The sequence below is a fragment of the Grammomys surdaster genome, unplaced genomic scaffold (genome assembly GCF_004785775.1).
Source record: "Grammomys surdaster isolate TR1022 unplaced genomic scaffold, NIH_TR_1.0 125996, whole genome shotgun sequence".
Lineage (NCBI taxonomy): Eukaryota > Metazoa > Chordata > Mammalia > Rodentia > Muridae > Grammomys > Grammomys surdaster.
The window spans coordinates 5,346,100-5,368,035 of NW_021620812.1; the positions used below are offsets into that span (position 1 = coordinate 5,346,100).

General features: G+C 38.9%; 1 pseudogene; it reads left to right on the plus strand.

Annotated features, from left to right (window-relative positions):
• LOC114609940 overlaps positions 1–8,869 on the plus strand; it is a 52,408-nt pseudogene extending 43,539 nt beyond the window's left edge.
• Positions 8,870–21,936: the final 13,067 nt, after the last annotated feature.

The window sequence follows — 21,936 nt, forward strand, 5'->3', positions numbered from 1 at the left end:
CTGACACTCCTCTGATGAACTGGCATGTGGCCACTAAGTGCATACATTATTTTGGAAAGATCTGTTTGCTGTTTTGTGAACTAGATTTAATGATATCTCCTTTTAAGTGGATAGAAAATTGAGATATACCTCACATGTGAACATAGTTGGCCATTCTTTCAAATTAATAAAAAAAAAGATTGTTCTGTAACCAGCCTTGTCATATATCCCAAAGTCTTTTGCTGCATAACATATACTGTAGTGTACAGTAAAAGATATACTGGTTTTTAATTTACTGTGTTTGTGTGTGCATGCATGTATATTTTCAGCTTCATATGGGACAAGAGGTTGCTGTGGTGTCTTACTCGGTTGATCCTCCCACTTTGGAGACACCAATCTAGAGCTCACCTATACTGCTAGGATGTTTGGCAAGCAATCCCAATGTTCTTCCTGCCTCTCTTTCTCCAGCCGTGGGGTTAGCGATCTATCCTTTTTCATGGTCTCCAGGCATCCAAGGCCAGGTCTCCAAGACCGAATGGCAAAATGAGGCACCCCATTACACACTCTTTTTTTTCCTATCTTTTAAAAAGAATGACTCCTGGAAGGAACCTATAGAAGTTGTAGGAAAGTAATTTTCCTACCCTTCATCAGGCACAAAGTACACCCCTTGTATGTAAACTTACTTCTCAGGTTAGGGAAGGAAAATAAACTCTTCTGACAAAGGCCTACTAATGAGAGTAGAAATCAAATGGTAATAACAGTATTATTGATGCCAGGGATTTAAAACAGAACAACAAAACAAAACAAAAAGCACAGATGACTTAACCTTTTTTCATGGTTAGGATTACTCTGTTAGGTACAAATATGAGATTTGGGCTATATGTGTTCTATGATATTCCATCTGAAGATACTAGAACTAGAATTTGGGTTAACAGTGGTTTAAAACTGGCGCTGTTTGACTAGTAATGTTAATTTTGATCCATAGGTCAAGATATCACCTGTATGGTGACATAACCTCAATTCTCATCATCTGTGCCCCCCCACCCTACCTTTATGCTTTATGTGATTCCTTCTTGTCTGATGGAATTGCTGCCATCTTATCTGTGATAAGTTGGTTTTCTAACTCTTGATCCTTCCACTTTGTCTACATTATTTATTCACTGATTTAATTACTTAGCTATCTGATCTAATCTGATTCTCTGTGTATCCTTCTAACTCAATTAGTGGGTAAATTATTGATAAAATTGATTTTTACTTAAAAAACCCAATGCATATCATTATTTAATTTTCATAGGCAAGGGAATAATTTTCTTCCTTAGAAAATATATAAATTAAAGATGAAAAGATGTAATGAGGCTTGAATGTAATCTCAAGGACCTCATAAAATATAGAGAAGTTCAACAAAACTCACTATATTGAATGGACATCCATGAAACTGTGTGTTTCCATGGGTAATAATGATAAGAAAACATAGAATGTAAAAATCAATAGATATGGTTCTTGTTCAATACAGAAAAAATAAAACACAACAGACGTGCTCATGACCATGACCAGTATTTTAGATGTCATCCACAGTGTATTTCTCATGATGTTTGTAATGGTAGCAAAAAACCATGAAAACAGTTTTTGAGGTTATTAGACCTAAGACTGTTAATCTAACATTAATTTAAGATCTCAGACCATGTCTTTATTTTATTTCTTTTCTCTTAGCTTTCACGTGGCAGCTCCAAAGTGTTTTAAACACAGCCACATAGCTGTGAATATGTGAATTTTAAAAGATAGACATCAATGGCTACATTATAGAGAAAATTCTGAACTGTGTCTTTGTGATTGTGTTTTAATTCCTAGGAACCTGAAGTAAATATGTGGAGAATTTGTCAGATCATGAAATTTTTCAGGGTATTATGCTGTCTTATGTAAACTTTCTCTAAAGCTGGTAAATGATGCAAGGTTATGGTCACACTTTTTAAAAGTTCTGACTTTATTTACTTATATCTGGGTTTCTGTGTGTATTTTTGTGTGTGTGTGGAGGGCGTGGGCATGTGCACATGTGTGTATGTATGTGTTTATGTGTATATGTGCATGCATGTATGTGTATACTGTGTGTGTACCATACACAGGCACCTGTGAACACCCAAATGTGACCATGTAAGTGCTGTGGCGTGTGCATACAGGTTAATATTCAAGAATCCCTCTTCCCCTTCCACTGCGAGTTCTAGTTTCAAATTCAGGGCTACTGGCTTGCAAGGAAGTATCCTGCCTTTTGTGCTGTCTCTGGCCCTAGTGGTGCAGTTGTAGTGAAGGAAGTAAATAGCCATTAGAGAATTCTGGTAAAGACTCTAGCAACCAGTTCAAGGCACCTCGGTTATGAGTTTATCATTTTCTTACTGCTTCCATTTTCTCCCATAATTAAATTTCATATTCAAATTGTAACATGCATTCACTGTGAGTAAAATTAGTGAAAATATGGAGAGGGAATGTTTGGGAAAAACATGTTTTCGATTTCATTTTAAAATAAACATTTCTCAAGTAGAGCAAGATCTTTGCAGCACTAACTACTACACAGCCAGGGTTTCCTTTCCTGCCCCTCCATGTGTTTTAGTCCAGAGGCTGGTGTGGTCATTACAACACATTTGCTTTGTACTAGGTTTGATGATGATGCATTCTATGGTTTCTTACTACTTCTTTTACATGAATTTTTGGGTATTTTCCTTATTTTTGTGACAGAATACCTAGCACAGACAGCATAGGGAATACGATGTATCCTGGCTCAGATCTCAGAGGGTGCAGAACATTACACCGAGGGCAGGAAGAAAGCCTAGCTGCCAAGGTTGTTCTGGCAACTCCACAGAGGAGGGTGGAAGCAGCTTCTCAATTCTTAGGTATCTGAGCAGGCTGTAGAGCCTTTGCATGTCAAAAAGAATTTCATATATATATTAATAGAGAATCAGTATACCAGTTCAAGAGAAAAACTCATGGAAAAATGTTCTGTTTCTTTGACTTTTCTTTTTTCCAACTTTTTTTTTATTGAACATTTTATTTACATTTCATATGTTATCCCCTTACCCCATTCACCCCCAGTAACCCCCATCTCATCACTCCTCCTCCTGCTCCTCTGCAAATGTGCCCCTACCTACCCCCCTCCCACCTAGCCACCCTCAAATTCCCACCCACTGGGGCGTCCAGCCTTCATGAGACCAAGGATCTCTTCTCTCAACAGGGCCATCCTCCCTTACATATACAGCTGAAGCCATGGATCCCTCCCTAAGTGCTCCCAGGCTGGTGGTTTAGACCCTGGGAGCTCTGGTTGGTTGGTATTGTTGCTCTCCTCCTGGGGCCTGCAAACCCTTTCATCTCCAACAGCCTTCACTCTAACCCCTCCATTGGGAACCCCATGATCAGTTCAATGGTTAGCTGTGAGCATCTGCCTCTGAATATGCAGACTTCTAAGGAGACGGCTATATCAGGCTCTTGTCAGCATGCACTTCCTGACTTCCACATCAGCATCTACCTTTGGTGACTGCACATGGGATGGATACCCAGGTGGAATAGTCTCCAGACGGCCCCTTTTTCAGTTTCTGTCCCTTACTTTGTCTCCATATTTGTTCCGTTGAGTATTTTGTTACATCTTCTAAGAAGGACCGAAGCACTCCCACTTGGTTTTCCTTCTTCATGAGCTTCATGTGGTCTGTGAGTTCAATCTTAGGTATTTCAAAGTTCTGGACTAATATCCAATAATCAGTGAGTGAATACCATGTGTGTTCCTTTGTGATTGGCTTACCTCACTCAGGATGATATTTTCTAGTTCTAATCCATTTACCTAAGAATTTCTCAAATTCATTGTTTTTAATAGCTGAGTAATACTCCATTGTGTAAATGTACCGCATTTTTTTTGTATCCATTTCTCAGTTGAAGGACATCTGGGTTCTTTTGAGCTTCTGGCTATTATAAATAAGGCTGCTATGGACACAGTGGAGCATATGTCCTTGTTATATGTTAGAACATCTTCTGGGTATATGTCCAGGAGTGGTATAGCTGGATCCTCAGGTAATGCTGTGTCCAATTTTCTGAGGAACCACAAGACTGACTTCCAAAGTGGTTGCACCATCTTGCAGTCCCACCAACAATTTCGGAGTGTTCCTCTTTCTCCACACTCTGGCCAGCATCTAAAATCACCTGAGTTTTTAAACTTAGCCATTCTGACCGGTGTGAGGTGGAATCCTAGAGTTGTTTTGGTTTCCATTTCCCTGATGACTAAGGATGCTGAACATTTCTTTAGGTGCTTCTCGGCCATTTGAATTTCTTCAGTTGAGAATTCTTTGTTAAGCTCTATACCCCATTTTTTAATAGGGTTATTTGGTTGTTTCTTGAGTTCTTTATATATATTGGATATTAGCCCTGTATCAGATGTAGGATTGGTAAAGATCTTTTCACAATTTGTTAGTTGCTGTTTTGTTCTATTGACAGTGTCCTTTGCCTTACAGAAACTTTGCAATTTTATGAAGTCCTATTTGTCAATTCTTGATCTTAGATCATAAGCCATTGGTGTTCTGTTCAGGAACTTTTCTCCCATGCCCAAGTATTTGAGGTTCTTCCCCACCTTCTCTTCTATTCGTTTCAGTGTATCTTGTTTTATGTGGAGGTCCTTTATCTACTTAGACTTGAGCTTTGTACAAGGAGAGAAGAATGGATTGATTTGCATTCTTCTACATGTTGCCCTCCAGTTGAACCAGCACTATTTGTTGAAAATGCTGTCCTTTTTCCACTGGACAGTGTTAGCTCCTTTGTCAAAGATCAAGTGACCATAGGTGTGTGGGTTTATTTCTGGGTCTTCCATTGATATTCTTGCCTGTCTCTATACCAATACCATGCAGTTTTTATCACTATTGTTCTGTAGTACAGCTTGAGGTCAGGGATGGTGATTCTTCCCTGAAGTTCTTTTATTGTTGAGAATAGTTTTCGCTATCCTGTTTTTTTTGTTATTCCAAATGAATATGAGACTTTCCTTTTCTAACTCTGTGAAGAACTGAGTTGGGATTTTAATGGGGATTGCATTGAGTCTGTAGATTGCTTTTGGCAAGATGGCCATTTTTATGATATTAATCCTGCCCATCCATGAGCATGGGAGATCTTTCCACTTTTTTTAGATCTTCTTCGATTTCTTTCTTCAGAGACTTGAAGTTCTTGTCATACAGGTCTTTTATTTGCTTGATTAGATTCACAACAAGGTATTTTATATTATTTGTGACTATTGTGAATTGTGTCACTTCCCTAATTTATTTTTCAGTCCGTTTATCTTTCATGTAGAGGAAGGCTACTGATTTGTTTGAGTTGATTTTATAACCAGCCACTTTGCTGAAGTTGTTTATCAGGTTTCGAGGTTTTCTGGTGGAAGTTTTGGGGTCACTTAAGTGTACTATCATATCATCTTCAAAAAAAGTCTTGAAAAGATCAGGAATTCAAGGCCCATACCGAAACATAGTAAAAGCAATATACAGCAAACCAGTAGCCAACATCAAACTAAATGGAGAGAAACTTGAAGCAATCCCACTAAGATCAGGGACTAGACAAGGCTGTACACTCTCTCCCTACCTGTTCAATATAGTACTGAAGTCCTAGCCAGAGCAATTAGACAACACAAAGAATTCAAAGGAATACAAATAGGAAAGGAAGAAGTGAAAATCACTATTCTTTGACTTTTCTAATCACATCTAGATTTTAGCCCGGCTACATTAGAAGTAATATTTGAAAGGCTTAAAACGTCTTAAAAGAACTGTGAAATCATCAGTCTCATCTTGTATCTATGTATGTGTGCATGTATGTGTATGTACATGTGTGTATATGTGTGTATATGCATGTGTTCATTTGTGCATGTATGCATACATATATGAAAGCATGTGGTGCGTGTGTGTATATATATATATTTGTCTGAAAGTGTATATGTGTGTGTGTAAGCATGTGTATGTGTGTGTATGCATGTATGCTTGTGTGTATCCATGTTTGTGTATGTGTATGCATATGTGTATATATGTGTGTGTATTTGTGTATCTTTGCATTCATGTGTTTCACTGTTTGTATGGGTGTGTGTGTGTGTGTGTGTGTGTGTGTGTAGGCATGTTTCTGCAAATGTGTGAAAGAAACAGTGGTTGATGTCAGGTGTGTCCTTTATCATTCTCCACCTTAATTTTGAGAACCAGTCTCTCACTCAACATTTTATTTTTATTTTTGATACAGTATCTCTTACTAAAATTGGAGACTAGCTGGAAATGGAGACATATGGATTTGAATGAATACTTACCTAAGATCAGAGAGTTATTATGAATAAAGCATATGATACCAATAGCTGGAAACTCAAGGAAAGATTAAACTGTGAAAATATCTAGAGGTTTCCATAGCATAAGAAGAGAAATGTTTAACTAAATAGAAGACAAAGGAAAACTATTCTATGTGATAGTACTAATGGTCAAAACTCACAAAAGATATCAGATAGATAAACAAATATATTGATAGATGATAGATATAGATAGATGATAGATACATATATGCATACATGAATAGATTGATACTACACAGACAGATAAATGGATAAACACATACATATAACTACATATATTAAAAGTATCTATACCTGTATGTCTGCACATATATGTGTGTGTATGTGTGTGTGTGCAGATATATAGTAAGTGTGAATTCTATTTGCTATATACCATAGAGTTATATAACAACTAATTTGTTACAAGCATTTACTAGAGAATGACAGCTTTAAGAGCATGAACTGTCAGTTAAGGCTCTGAATGTAAGTGTCAGCAGCTCAGTAAGTCTGTACAATCTCACATGAAACTGAAACTTCTAAAAAAAAAGTCTATGTTTAAACAAAAATAACCTTGTACTATCTTTTACCAAATCTTTTTGGACTAGAGCTTTATAACACACAGGGTAGTAATGGAGAAGGACACTTACCAACACATGGATCACAAAAAGCACAGAGAAAACAGACCCTGTGAGCTTGGGAAACTCATAGAGGGATTTGGATTTCTGCTCCAGCAGTCTTAAAAATATTTATGCAGTTGAGGTCAATGAAGGTGTCGTTGATGGCAACAATCTCTACTTTGCCAGATGCAGAGTAGAAGGCAGCGCTGGTAACCACGTGCCCAATACAGCCAAATCCATTCACACAGACCTTCAACATTTTGTCTACGGAATGAGGCTGGGACTGCAAAAGAAGATGCAGTAATCTCTGGAACAGGGAGGAGCTGGTCTACATGTTCCAGTATGACTCCACCCATGGCAAATTCAACGGCACAGTCCAGGCTGAGAATGGGAAGCCTGTCATCAACGGGAAGCCCATCACCATTTTCCAGGATCAAGATCCCACTAACATCAAATGGGGTGATGTGGGTACTTGTAGCAACCTGCTTGGGTCAGTCAACAGGGTCTCCAGCACAGGAGTGAGGATGCATGCTTCCAATTCCCGCTGTGTCCTTCACTGTACCCCACTTACTGGAGCTCCAACGTTGAGGTGCCACTTTGTAGCCATCCGAGCTGCCTTACGTTCAGGGGACCACTTTGTAACGGCCTGTTCTGCTGCTCCGGTCCGCAGGTCAGGGCCTAGCAAGAGAGAGAGTGGGGACGGAGATGCGAAGAATGGAGACAAGACAGGGAGTCTGATCAAGTGTCTTCAAGTCTCATTTATTAGAAGGAAATCCTGGGTAGTTATACCCTTTACCAAGTGCCTTGCCCTCGTGGACAAGCACAGCTGAAGGCACTACGTCATGTGCCTTACAGTGTGGATATCACGTGCACCTAGCTAGCAGTGAGGAGACCACATGCACCTAGCTAGCAGTGAGGAGACCACGTGCACCCAGCAGCGTGGATATCACGTGCACCTAGCTAGCAGTGAGGAGACCACGTGTACCTAGCAGCTTGGATATCACATGTGTGAACCTTGCAGCTGGTGACACTAAACAGCAAAACAAGATATGTAAGAAAAACAAGATGTTTATCAGAGTGTGCTCAGCTGTTGTGGGCTGATGAAAACAAGTCTCTTGTCAGGGTATATGGCTCGAGATGGCTGTAAAGATGATAGCCGCTTTCGGCTAGGAGTCGGCTCCCAAAAGGTACTGAGTATGTTCTGCAGTCTACTGGCATCTTCACCACCATGGAGAAAGCTGGGGCCCACTTGAAGGGTGGGGCCAAAAGGGTCATCATCTCCACCCCTTCTGCTGATGCTCCCATGTTTGTGATGGGTGTGAACCATGAGAAATATGACAACTTGCTCAAGATTGTCAGCAACGCATCCTGCACCACCAACTGCTTAGCCTACCTGGCCAAGGTCACCCATGACAACTTTAGCATTGTGGAAGGACTCGTGACCACAGTCTATGCCATCACTGTCACTCAGAAAACTGTGAATGACCCCTCTGGAAAGCTGTGGCATGATGGCTGTGAGACAGCCCAGAACATCATCCCTGCATCCAATGGTTTTGCCAAGGCTGCAGGCAAGGTCATCCCAGAGCTGAACAGTAACCTCACTGGCATGACCTTCCATGTTCCTAGCCATAATGTGTCCATTGTGAATCTGACGTGCTGCCTGGAGAAAGCTGCCAAGTATGATGACATCAAGAAGATGGTGAAACAGGCATCTGAGGGCCCACTGAAGGGCATCCTGGGCTACACTGAGGACCAGGTTGTCTCCTGCGACTTCAACAGCAACTCCCACTCTTCCCCCTTTGATGCTGGGGCTGGCATTGCTCTCAAGCACAACTTTGTAAAGCTCATTTCCTGGTATGAGAATGAATATGGCTACAGCAACAGGATTGTGGACCTGATGGCCTACGTGGCCTCCAAAGAATTAGAAACCCTGGACCACTCACCCCAGCAAGGGCACTGAGAGCAAGAGAGAGGCCCTCGATTGCTGAGGAGTTCCTGTCCCCAAACCCCATAACAACAGGAGGGGCCTAGGGAGCCCTCCCTACTCTCTGAAATACCATCAATAAATGTTTTCTGCACCTACCAAAAACAGTAATTATGCTTGGCTGGAGAGATGGAACAGAGGTATGTGTATAGTGTTTTTGCAGAGATTGAGTTTGAAGTTCAGTTTCCATCATCCATGTTAGGCAGCTCAAACATAGTGCTTTTCCAAAGGTTGAGAGTTGGAAGTTCAGTTCCCAGCATATTAGGCAGAGATCTGGAGAGTTGAGGAGGTAGTGAAGGAGAAACCATCCACCGCAAAGTCTCTAGTGGGGAAGGTAAGGGCTTTCCTCATTCTTCCATTATGCACACAGGAAGATAACTTCATCTACCAGCTTAATCTGCTGGTGATTTGACCTTCAATATCACAGCCTCTGCTTATAAAAGAAAATGGTGTGATGCTTGTGGTATTTAGGATATTTTTATAGCTGCCTAAATGATGAAAAGGACTTACAGGAAGCTGCCAGAATTCTTCTCATTTAGGATCAGCACTCAGGTTGTGAATGCTTAGTCTTATTCCACTGTGGTTTCATTGTCTAAAACTACTAGTTAATTTTGATCTTTTGTACTTAGGATGTGTTATATCAACTGCATCCTTTTAAAATGCCTGTAGTCTCATATCATTGAGAATACGTTGATGGTTAGTATTAGGCAGTGAACCATATGCTGTCTTTATGCTTCTACTTGGCTTTATCTTACTGCCTTGTTCTCAACCTCTCTGTTCTGGCTAGCTAGTGACATAAGCTCCAACTCAGTGAAGCTTGACATTAATCTCAAACGTTGGAGTTTGTACTCCTGCTAGGACCCACCAAAGTTAGTATCCCACAGAGCCCTTAACCTTGATCATTGAGGTAAGAGTTTTTTCAATTGATAGGACTTGGGTAAAGGTTTCATTGCTATTAGGTGGTGGAATGAAATAGAATCACATTACAGCCTGTAGACAGAAAGTGAAAGAGGCATGGATTCCTGATGGGAATTCATGATGCTCCAGAAAGGTAGCTGATGTCAACAAGCAGAACTTCTGATCTCTATGAAGAGTAAACTACAAATTGTACCACAGTGTCTGTATCCCTTCCAGTGTCTGTATCCCTTCTTTCCTCAGCAATGATCCCTTTGAACCCTGGCTGCCCAAAGGATCTACTTAGACAGATATATTTCCTCATCTCTATTGAAGTTCTAAGGGGCCGATTTTCTCAGTTTGAGAAACAAGGGTATAAGCAAAGGTGACTGATACATTCTCAGATAATTTCCATAAGCATTGCTGTTCCAAGTTTTTTACATTATGGAGACAGTGAAATGAGAGTAGTTTGTGGATATCAGGCAACCCAAGCCTGAAACCAGCTGGACCCCTGGGCCACAAGAAAGTGATGTGACAATAATTAAACCAAGGCTCTGCCCTCCAATTGCCACATTCAACTTTTTACAGTTACAATTGTAACTGCCAAAAGTGCAATGGGATTGGAAGTGTGGTTTGTCTACTAGACAATAAAGAAAATTTCAATTCTTACATATTGTGATGTAAAAATATCCATAATACTTGTGAACTTCTAAGATAATAAATCTGTTCCTAAAGCAAGAAAAGATGCAATCAGATTAAAAGCTTGTGTGATGCAAGTAGGGAAGAATGTGTCCAGGGTGCTCTGAGTATCTTTTCATACGGATGCCACAGATGATGAAGATCTCTTACCACCCTTCCTTTGGTCAAGTGCAACTTTTGATTCTTTGTTTTCTGTGCTTGAGATCAGACCATGGTCTTACACAGCATGTACAGTCTGGGCAAGCCCTCTACCACTGGGCTACACTGGATATCTTAAGACAAGATCTTAACAGGTATCCAAGCTTCCTCAGACTCACAGTCTTTCTTCACTTGTATACCAACTTCTGGGATGACAAATAACCTCTGGATACATTTGTGTCGAGACTTGTTTTAAATTGGGAGTAATTAGTATTCATTAAGTGCACAATAAAGATGACCACATGATAAGCAAACATTATCTCAACTTCAGAAGGGACTTTTTAAAATGCAAACTATGATTAATTTTGACACAAACCATGTTATGGCTCAAATTATGTGTCCTAGTGGGTTAGACTACTTTGAGCAGATTTTCTGACCTTCTTGATGGGTATAAATGAGTTTTGCTGCCCAGGCAGACAGCAGATGTCTCCTAGCAGAGACCACTGTGGTTTTAGAAAAGCATAAAATTAGAATTTCAAAAAAATAATGAAGTTGAAAAATGTAATTTTCTTAATGAAGTATAAATTAAAATATTCAAAAAATGTTTCATGGGGCTGTGGGTCAAATGATTCCAGTGCCTATATTTGTGGCCTTTTACTCACTTCTTTGCATCTTGTGGGACTGGGCCACAGTAATTATGAACAGTCCACAGCTTAGAGTCCACATGGCCATATCACTCAGAGCTTTTATTAAAGATTTCTACATTGAGGGAAAAGATATTGCTTTTTCCTTATACAACGAAATACCCTATCCTCTTTTCACATTAGCCAATTGTCTCTTTTAGTGTGTGTGTGTGTGTGCATGTGTGTGTGTGTATGTGTGCATGTGTGTGTGTGTATATGTGTGTGTATTTGAGGGTAGAACTGTTGTCTATTTGACAAGACTAAGTTCTTAAAAATGACAATTTTCCCCACTTTCTTGACAGTCAGAAATATAAAGACTCAGCTGGGACAAGTCTGTCCTCTAACACTCACAACGTTCAACATGCTCCACCTAAGCCTCTACTCCCCTCCTTGAACTAAATTCACAGATCCATACCTGGATTGCAACTTCCTTCAGGTAAACATAATGTACATACATTGAGCATTTACAAATTGTTAGAGGCTATATTTATTCAGTTGCTTCCTAGGTATTTCATGCACATCTCAGATATACTTTACATACTGATATTTCAATACAGTAAAGAATAAATAACATAGCATAATGCATTTTCACAAATATTCTAGAAATCATTTTTTGGTAGGTTACTCACTAAAAGTAGCTCAAAATTTACATATTTACTCCATGTATTGTCCTAAAAGTTTGAAATATATTAAATGTATAACCTGTATCAGTTCTATGAAAGTATTCTTATTAATAGCATTTTATTTTTAACCAGAGGGCACAGAGACAGTATCTAAATGACCAAAATTGGAAATGAAAGTAGAGACATAACAACACAAACTGAAGAAATTCAAAAAATTATCAGACCCTACTACAAGAGCCTATACTCAAGAAAACTGGAAAATGTAGATAAAATGGATGATTTTCCAGACAGATACCAAGTACCAAAGTTAAATTAGCATCAGATAAACCATCTAAACAGTCCAACACCCGTAAGGAATTAGAAGCAGTCATTAAAAGTATTCTAACCAAAAAATCCCCTGGACCTGATGGTTTTAGTGCAGAATTCTATCAGAACTTCAAAGAAGACCTAATACCAATACTTTTAAAAGTATTTCATAAAATAGAAACAGAAGAAACACTACCTAATACATTCTATGAAGCCACAGTTCCACTAATACCTAAACCACCCAAAGACCCAACAAAGAAAGAGAACTTCAGACTAATTTCCCTCATGAATATTGATGCAAAATACTTAATAAAATTTTTGCAAACTGAATCCAAGAACATATAAGAATGATCATTCAACATGATAAAGTAGACTTCATCCTAGGGATGCCGGGATGGTTCAATATATGAAAATCCATCAACATAATCCACTATATAAACAGACTTAAAGGAAAAAAAACACATGATCATCTCATAAGATGCTGAAAAAGCCTTTGACAAAATATAACACCCCTTCATCCTAAAAGTATTGGAGAGAATAGGAGTTCAAGGTCTATATTTAATATAATAAAAGTGATATACAGCAAGCCAATAGCCATAATCAAACTAAATAGAGAGAAATTTGCAACAGTTCCACTAAAATCAGGGACAAGTAGAGGCTTTCCACTCTCCCCCTATCTGCTCAATATAGTACTTCATATTCTAGCCACAGGAATTAGACAACAAAAGGAGATCAAAGGGATACAAATTGGCAAGGAGGAACTCAAGATATTACTATTTGCAGATGATATGATAATATACATAAGTGACCCCAAAAATTTCAGGAGAGAACTACTGCAGCTGATAAACAACTTCAGCAAAGTAGTTTGATACAAAACAAACTCATACAAATCAATGAGAAATAAATTTCCTCTACCTAAAGTATAAATAGTGTGAGAAATAAATTAGGGAAATGACACCCTCTGTAATAGCCACAAATAATATGAAATATCTTGTGTGACACAAATAATATGAAATACTTTGGTGTGACACTATCCAAGCAAGTAAAATATCTGTATGACAAGAACTTCAAGTCTCTGAAGAAAGAAAGACTTCAGAAGATGGAAAGATCTCCCATGCTCATGGATTGGCAGGATTAACAATAAATAAAGGCCATCTTACCTAAAGCAATCTACAGATTAAATGCAATTCACATCAAAATCCCAACTCAATTCTTCACACAGATAAAAAAAAAAGCAACTCTTAAATTTATCTGGAATAATAAAAAATTCAAGATATCAAAAGCCATTCTCAATAATAAAAGAACTTTTTGGAGAAATCACCATCCTAGATCTCAAGCTATAATACAAAGCATTAGTGATAAAAAACCACATGTTATTGATGCAGAGATAGGCAAGTAGATTAATAGACTAGAACTGAAGACCCAGAAATCAACCCACACACCTACGGTCACTTGATATTTGACAAAGGAGCCAAAACCATCCAGTCGATAAAAGCATTCTCAACAAATGGTGCTGGTTTAACTGGTGGTCAGCATGTAGAAGAATGCAAATTGACCTATTCTTATTTACTTGTACAAAGCTCAAGTTGAAGTGAATCAAGGAACTCCACATAAAATAAATAAAACCAGATACACTGATACTAATACAGGAGAAAGTGGGAAAGATATTTGAATACATTGGCACAGGGGAAAATTTTCATAACAGAACATCAATGGCTTATGTTCTAAGATCAAGAATTGACAAATGGGACCTCATAAAATTGCAAAGCTTCTGTAAAACAAAAGATACTATCAATAAGATAAAACAACAACTAATAGATTGGGAAAAGATCTTTAACAACTGTACATCAGATAGAGGGCTAATAGCCAATATATACAAAGAACTCAAGAAGTTAGATTCCACAGAATCAAATAACCCTATTAAAAATGGAGTACAGAACTAAACGAAGAATTCTCAACTGATGAAACTCTAATGTCCCAGAAGCACTTAAAGAAATGTTCAACATCTTTAGTCATCAGGGAAATGCAAATCAAAACAACCCTGAGATTCCACCTCACACCAGTCAGAATGGCTAAGATCAAAAACTCAGGTGACAGCAGATGCTGGTGAGGATGTGGAGAAAGGGGAACACTTCTCCAGTGCTGATGGGATAGCAAGCTAATGCGACCACTGTGAAAATCAGTCTGGTGGTTCCTCAGAAAATTGGAAATAGTTCTACCTGAAGATCCAGCTATACCACTCTCTGGCATATCTTTTGGGTAAAAGATGCTCCAACATATAACAAGGGCACATGCTTCACATGTTCATAGTAGTCTTATTTATAATAGCCAGAAGCTGGAAAGAACCCAGATGTCCCAAGACAGAGGAATGGATACAGAAAATGTGGTATATTTACACAATGGAATACTACTCAGCTATCAAAAACAATGACTTCGTGAAATTCACAGGCAAATGGATAGAACTTGAAAATATCACCCTGAGTGAGGTAACTCAATCACAAAATAACACACATGGTATGTACTCATTGATAAGTGGATATTAGCCAAAAAGAAGCTGGAATATACACGATACAACTAATAGACAATATGAAATCTAAAAGGAGTGATAACACCATAGTGTACTACTCAATAGGGGAAGAGAATAATCTCTGGGAAGTAGAGGGATTGAGGGAACTGTGAGAGACAGGGGAGGGAGGGGGGAAAAGGGAGCCTATTTCAGATATAGAAGCAGATGTGGGCAAAGTACAGAGGGTCAAGAATTTGAAAGTAGGTATGTCTTAGTGGGGGAAGGGTACCTGGGGGTAACCACTAAAAAATCCCAGATGCCATGGACCCAAGAGGTTTCCAGGAATTCATCAGAGGGGATTTTAGCAGAAATACCCAACAAAGGACAGATAGAACTTGTAGAGACCATATCCAGTAGATCGGCATGGCCCCCAGTTGAGGGATGGGGTCACCCTCCCAGCTCAAAAATATTAATACAGAAATCCTCCTCTCAAAAGGAAATGTAAGGACAAAGATTGGAGCATAAACTGAAGAAAAGGCCATCAAGAGACTTCCCCACCAAGGGTTTCATCCTATCTGCTGACACCAAACCCAGACACTATTGCTGATGCCAAGAAGTGCTTACTGACAGTATCCTGGTATAGCTGTCCTCTGAGAGGCTCTGAGGCCAGAGCCAGACCAATATAGATGTGGATGTACACAGCCAAACATTGAACAGTTGCAGGGACCCCAATGGGAAAGTTAGGGCAAGGACTGTAGGAGCTGAAGGGGTTTGCAATCTCATGGGAAAGAACAACAGCATCAACAACCAGCCACACCCCCCCCCAAGATCTCAGGGACTAAACCACCATCCAAAGAGTACACAGGGGGTACCTATGACTCCAGCTTGATATGTAGCAGAGGACTGCCATATTTGCCATCACTGGGAGGAAAGCCTCTTGATCCTGTGGAGGCTTGATGACCCAGGATAAAGGAATGCTAGGCCGCTGAGGCAAGAGTGGGTGGCGAGTTGAGGAATTACTCTCATAGAGACAGGGAGTGGGAAGAGGGAGTAGGGGGGCTTGTGGAAGGGAAACTGGAAAGGGGGAAAACATTTGAAACGTAAATAAATAAAATAACCAAAAATAATTTTACAAATTAAGAAAACATAGCACCAATGTTATGTTCAAGAGAAGTCAGTTGAGTCAGAATATATTCTAATCTGATCAGTTTGATTATTCCTATATTATGTTCTTATTCAAAGTTATAAACTCAATTACAAAGAAATATAGATGCTTAAAAAATTATTCATGGAACTTATTATATACATGTATTCAGTTTTCATTGTGTATCTGTCCATGCATACATATGCATGTATTCTATAAGATGAAAGAGTGGTTAGATTACATTCCATAATGTTAAGAAAGACATAGTTACTAATTCCCATGTTTTTGTCATTAAGCATTTTGTTATTTAAGGAGCAAAAAAAAATCATATTATAAAACCATAATTCGTCATGGCTACTAGATGACAGACTGAGCTGGGAAACTTTGGAGGGCAGCATTCTAAGTTTGGAACACTCATACCCTTTATAAGGAAGAATTTGAGCTTGTGGGGCTTGTCTGTGTGTGGAGTCCTTGGAAAGCAGCTGGGTGTAGCCAGAGGTTAAGGAGAATCTCCGAGTTTTCCTTGGGAGAGGAGTCATGCAGGGTGCAGAGCATCTACAGTCACAGGAGCTGTGGTACAGCCCCCATCATTCCCTTTCATTTGGATGTTGGTATTTTACATGAGCATTGCAGCCTCTAATACACTCTTCACCACTAAGCTTGGCTCTTATTCATACTTTGAAATTTACTAATAATAAGACTCAACGGGAAGACTTTCTTGGTGCTCCTGTTTTGTGATCTTCCGAGGCATTTGCATCAGTTATAATCAAGTTCCATGGAAGAATGTTCTGCGATGACCTTCCTCCTCATCTGCAGAGAAAGACAAGCAACTTTGGCACAATTACTGTAGGTTTGTTTTCTATTTTCAAGTGTTTCTTCCTGTGCCAAATGGCACTTTGACCTTTTCCTGTGTGAGTATGTCTATAGGAAAGAAAGCAACCACTATCCATCTCTATTATGAAATGAGTTATTTAAGAAAATTCAAAATCAGGGTGGAGTTTTGGATTCATAATATCTAATGTTACTAATGACAATTAACAATACTGTGAAGCATCCAGGAAACCAATCTCATAAGCTTGACAAATTGGGGGGAATTCATGAAAATGTCTGCTCAGTGAAAATATTTTCAATGTTACATTAATATCAAAATTAAAGTAAAAGTGATAGGTAAAAGGATGTCTTGAGGGTGCCTGCCTTATATAATCCATACCCTCGACATTATGAAATGATCAATCACATCAATTCAAACCCAACTGATACTAACATTATAACACGGAGGAAGGAGTCATCTATTGATTACTAATAATAAGATAGATCAGAGTCAAACTACAAATAATAAGATATAAAATATAAAATAGCCATATTCTATTATTGAAAAATAATAAATTTGCCTTCTATCCACTGTGACAAATGGATAAATATTTAGCTAATATTGCACTTCTGGTTGGGACTCCATTGTGTTTAAAATTTTATACAATATGGAGAATCTAAAATGCAATATTGTCTAATATTTGTTCAAAATATTTGGACAGACAACAAAAAATTTAATTAAGGAATCACCTTTTTATAAAATTACCTACAAAATTCAAAAATATAGATGGAGTGTGTGTTTTGTTCAGGCAATGATTAAAGAGGGTGATGCTGTTCCATTAGGTGACTTCTTATGTTTTTATTTTAAGTAGCACTTCGTGGAGTGATCTTTTTCCACATATCAATCGTTTAGCTCTTCATTTGACAAATATTAATGAATTTTAAATTTATTCCATGAAAAGGTCACAGACAGTTAAAAAAGTATTTGTTCTCTCTGGAACACAGGAGACAAACACATGAAATACACTATCATACATGACTCACAAATGTGTTGTTAGAGTGTGATAATTCCTATCCACGGAGGGAATACAGAACAAGATTGTGGGTTGGTGGTACCAGAGGCTCAGTGTGTGTTTGTTTAACCTTAAGTGTCCTTGAAACATCAGTGTAGTGAAGAACTCCTCCTAGCTGTAGTGCTTTAAGTGAGGAGTGTCCCTGTAGGCTCATATTTTTGAATTCTTGGTCCTTGTCACACGATGCTGTTTCAGACAGCTACAGTACTTTTCAGAGGAGGATGAAGTATGGCACAGTGCCTGGCTTTGAGGGTTTATGGTTTCTCCCCATTTCTAGTTTATACTCTGTTTCCTGTATATGGATAAAGATGTGATCTCTCAGCTTCCTGCCATGCTGACATTTCTTTCTCCTCTGTGCACATCAAACCCTCTGGGACCATAGGCCACAGTAAACTCTACCCTGAGTTGCTTTTGGTTAGGGTGTTTATCATAGCACAGAAAAGTAGCTGTTAGCCCCACCCATGACATCACTGAGAGTTGACTTATCCTCAATAATGGCCTAGTGAACAGAAATTAGATCACTGGGGACTGTTGTGATATAGCCTTTCCTCCCTCTATTGACTCTTGGCATCTATCAGATAGGTTCTACTTCCATATGGAACTGGGAGACTATTGACTAAAATCTTTGAAACTATAACCACAGCACTCTTTGCACTTTATATGTTGATTTTCTCAGGCTTGTACATAATAGACTTCAGCAGTGGTAGCAAATTAGGTGTATAGGATAAGCATTCCTGGTGCTCAGACCAGTCACTGAGAGGCTCAGAGTTGGAGAAAGAACCAGATTTCCCTAGAATTCAAGGAAATACCCTAAGGACTGTTGAGCTAATCTTTCATATGTTCCTGATGACTCTAGTTGGACTGATGTTCCAAGGTCTGGGAATTTGTTTCTCCGAATGATGACAGAATCTTTATACATCTCTATATATTACAAATAAAATGAAAATATTGCACATTATTTGGGTTTGTGTGTGTGTGTGTGTGTGTGTGTGAGAGAGAGAGAGAGAGAGAGACAGAGACAGAGACACAAAGAGACATGGAGACAGAGAGACACAGAGAGAGAAAGATATGAGAGCACATGCTAACATATGGAGGTTAGAGAATCACTTGAGGGAGCTGGTTCTTTCCTTCGTGGGCCATAGTGTGGGTCACACAGGTTGACCCCAAGTCATGAGTCTTATAACAAATGCTGTTACTGACTGAGACATCTTGCAGGACTGAAAACTTTTAAATACATTAAAAAGCATTAATATGGCACTTATAACTTTTATTTTCATCTCTCATTCTTGGTTATTAACTTCAGCAAAGTGGCTGGATATACAATTAAGTCAAACAAGTCAGTATCCTTCCACTACTCAAAGAATAAACAAGCTGAGAAAGAAATTAGGGAAATGACACCATTCACAATAGTCACAAATAATATAAAATACCATGGTGTAAATCTAACCAAGCAAGAGAAAGATCTGTATGACAAGAACTTCAAGTCTGTGAAGAAAGAAATTGAAGAAGGTCTCAGAAGATGGAAAGATCTCCCAAGCTCATGAATTGGCAGGATTAATATAGTAAAAATGACCATCTTGCCAAAAACAATCTACAGATTCAATGCAATCCACATCAAAATTCCAACTAACTTCTTCTTAGAGATGGAAAGAGCAATTTGTGAATTCATTTGGAATAACAAGAAAAAAAAATTACAAAAAACAAAACAGGATGGTGAAAACTATTCTCAACAATAAAAGAATTTCTGGGGAAATCACCATCCCGGACCTCAAGCTGTACTATAGAGCAATTGTAATTAAAACCTGCATGGTATTGGTAAGGGACAGGCAGGGAGATCAATGGAATAGAATTAAAGACCCAGAAATGAACCAGCACACCTATGGTCGGTTGATCTTTGACAAAGGAGCTAAAACCATCCAGTGGAAAAAGGACAGCATTTTCAACAAATAGTGCTGGTTCAACTGGAGATCAGCATGTAGAAGAATGCAAGTTGATCCATTCTTATTATCTCCTTATACAAAGCTCAAGTCCAAGTGGATCAAGGACCTTCCCATTAAACCAGATACAGTGAAACTAATAGAAGTCAAAGTGGGGAACAGCCTTAAATACTTGGGCGCAGGGAAAAAGTTCCTGAACAGAACACCAATGGCTTATACTCTAAGATCAAGAATTGACAAATGGTATCTCATAAAACTGCAAAGCTTCTATAAAGCAAAAGACACTGGCAATCGGCCAAAACAGCAACCAACGGATTGGAAAAAGATCTTTACTAATAGTACATCCAATAGAAGGCTAATTAATATCCAATACATACAAAGAACTCAAGAAATTAGACTCTAGACAACCAAATAATCCTATTAAAAATGAAGTACAAAGCTAAACAAAGAATTCTCAACTGTGTAAACTTGAATGGCCAAGAAGCACCTAAAGAAATGTTCAACATCCTTGTTATTAGGGAAATACAATCAAAACAACCCTGAGATTCCACCTTACACCAGTCAGAATGGTTAAGATCAAAAACTCAGGTGATAGCAGATGCTAGTGAGGATGTGGTGAAAGAGGAACACTCCTCCATTGTTGGTGAGAATGCGAGCTGATAAAACTACTCTGCAAATCAGTCTGGTGGTTCCTCAGAAAATTGGACATAGTATTATCTGAGGACCCAGTGATGCCACTCCTGGGCATATGCCTAGAAGATGCTCCAACATATAACAAGGACACATGCTCCATTATGTTCATAGCAGCCTTATTTATAATCTTCAGAAGCTGGAAAGAACCCAGATGTCCTTAAACAGAGGGATGGATGCAGAAAATTTGGTACATTTACACAATGAAATATTACTCAGCTATTAAAAACAATGAATTCATGAAATTCTTAGGCAAATGGATGGAACTATAAAATATCATCCTGAGTGAGGTAACCCAACCACTAAAGAATACACATGGTATTCACTCACTGATAAGTGGATATTAGCCCAAAAGTTTGCAATACCCAAGATGCAACTCACATACCACATGAAGCTCATGAACAAGGAAGACCAAAGTGTAGATGCTTCGGTCCTCTTTAGAAGGAGTAACAAAATACTCAAGGGAGCAAATATGGTGTGAAAGTTTGGAGCAGAGACTGAAGGAGGGGCCATTTGGAGGCTTCCCCATCTGGGTATCCATCTCATGTGCAGTCACCAAAGCCAGATACTGTTGTGGATGCCAGGAAATGCATGCTGATAGGAGCCTGATATACCTGTCTCCTGAGAGGCTTTGCCAGAGCTTGACATGTACAGAGACAGATGCTCAAAGCTAACCATTTACCTGATCACTAATTGCCAAATGGTGGAGTTAGAAAGAAGACTGAAGGAGCTCAAGAGGTTTGTGTCCGGAGAGTGACAGTACCAACCAACCAGAGCTCCCAGGGTCTAAATTACCTCCATGGAGAGACCTATGGCTCCAGCTGTATATGTAGGGGAGGATGGCCTTGTAGGGCATTGGTGGGAGAGGATATCCTTGTTCCATTGAAGTATGCTCCAGTGTGGGGAAATTCGAAGGTAGGGAGGTGGGAGTAGGGTGTGGTGGGCACACTCTCATAGAAGCAGGAGGATGGGGGATGGTATAGGTGGTTTCTGGTGGGGGAATGAGGAAAGAAGATAAAATCTGAAGTGTAAATAATAAAATGTCCAAGAAAAAAATAAAAAAAGTAAAAAAAATGAAAACAAAAACAAACCAAAAACCAAAAAAAACAATAAAAGAAGAAACACCCTTTACATTGAAATTAAATTTCAAGGGGCAGAAAGGCTAAAATAACTAGATGTATGATATTTGAAGAAGCCAGTAGTGTTGAGAAAGCCCAAAGACATATTGTCAGGACAAAGAGGTTAAAGACTGTGTAACTGGAAATTACATTTACAAGTCACAGACTAACCTTGCAGAAGTACACAACTATCAGCCTTGACTGTCTTTAGTCATAGGATGGGAATTACCAGGAATCTGTGCAAAATATAGTTCACCCAACTAACCAAATGCTTTGCCAAAATAGAGACTCTATCAGTTCTTCTCTTTAGACTATAAGCCACATACTCATTACTGCCCAACCCACGCCACTTGCAGTGCATTAAGCAAACCTTATTTCTGTAACATGATCTAAAGAGTAAATGCCTTTTCGTTCTGTGCCCA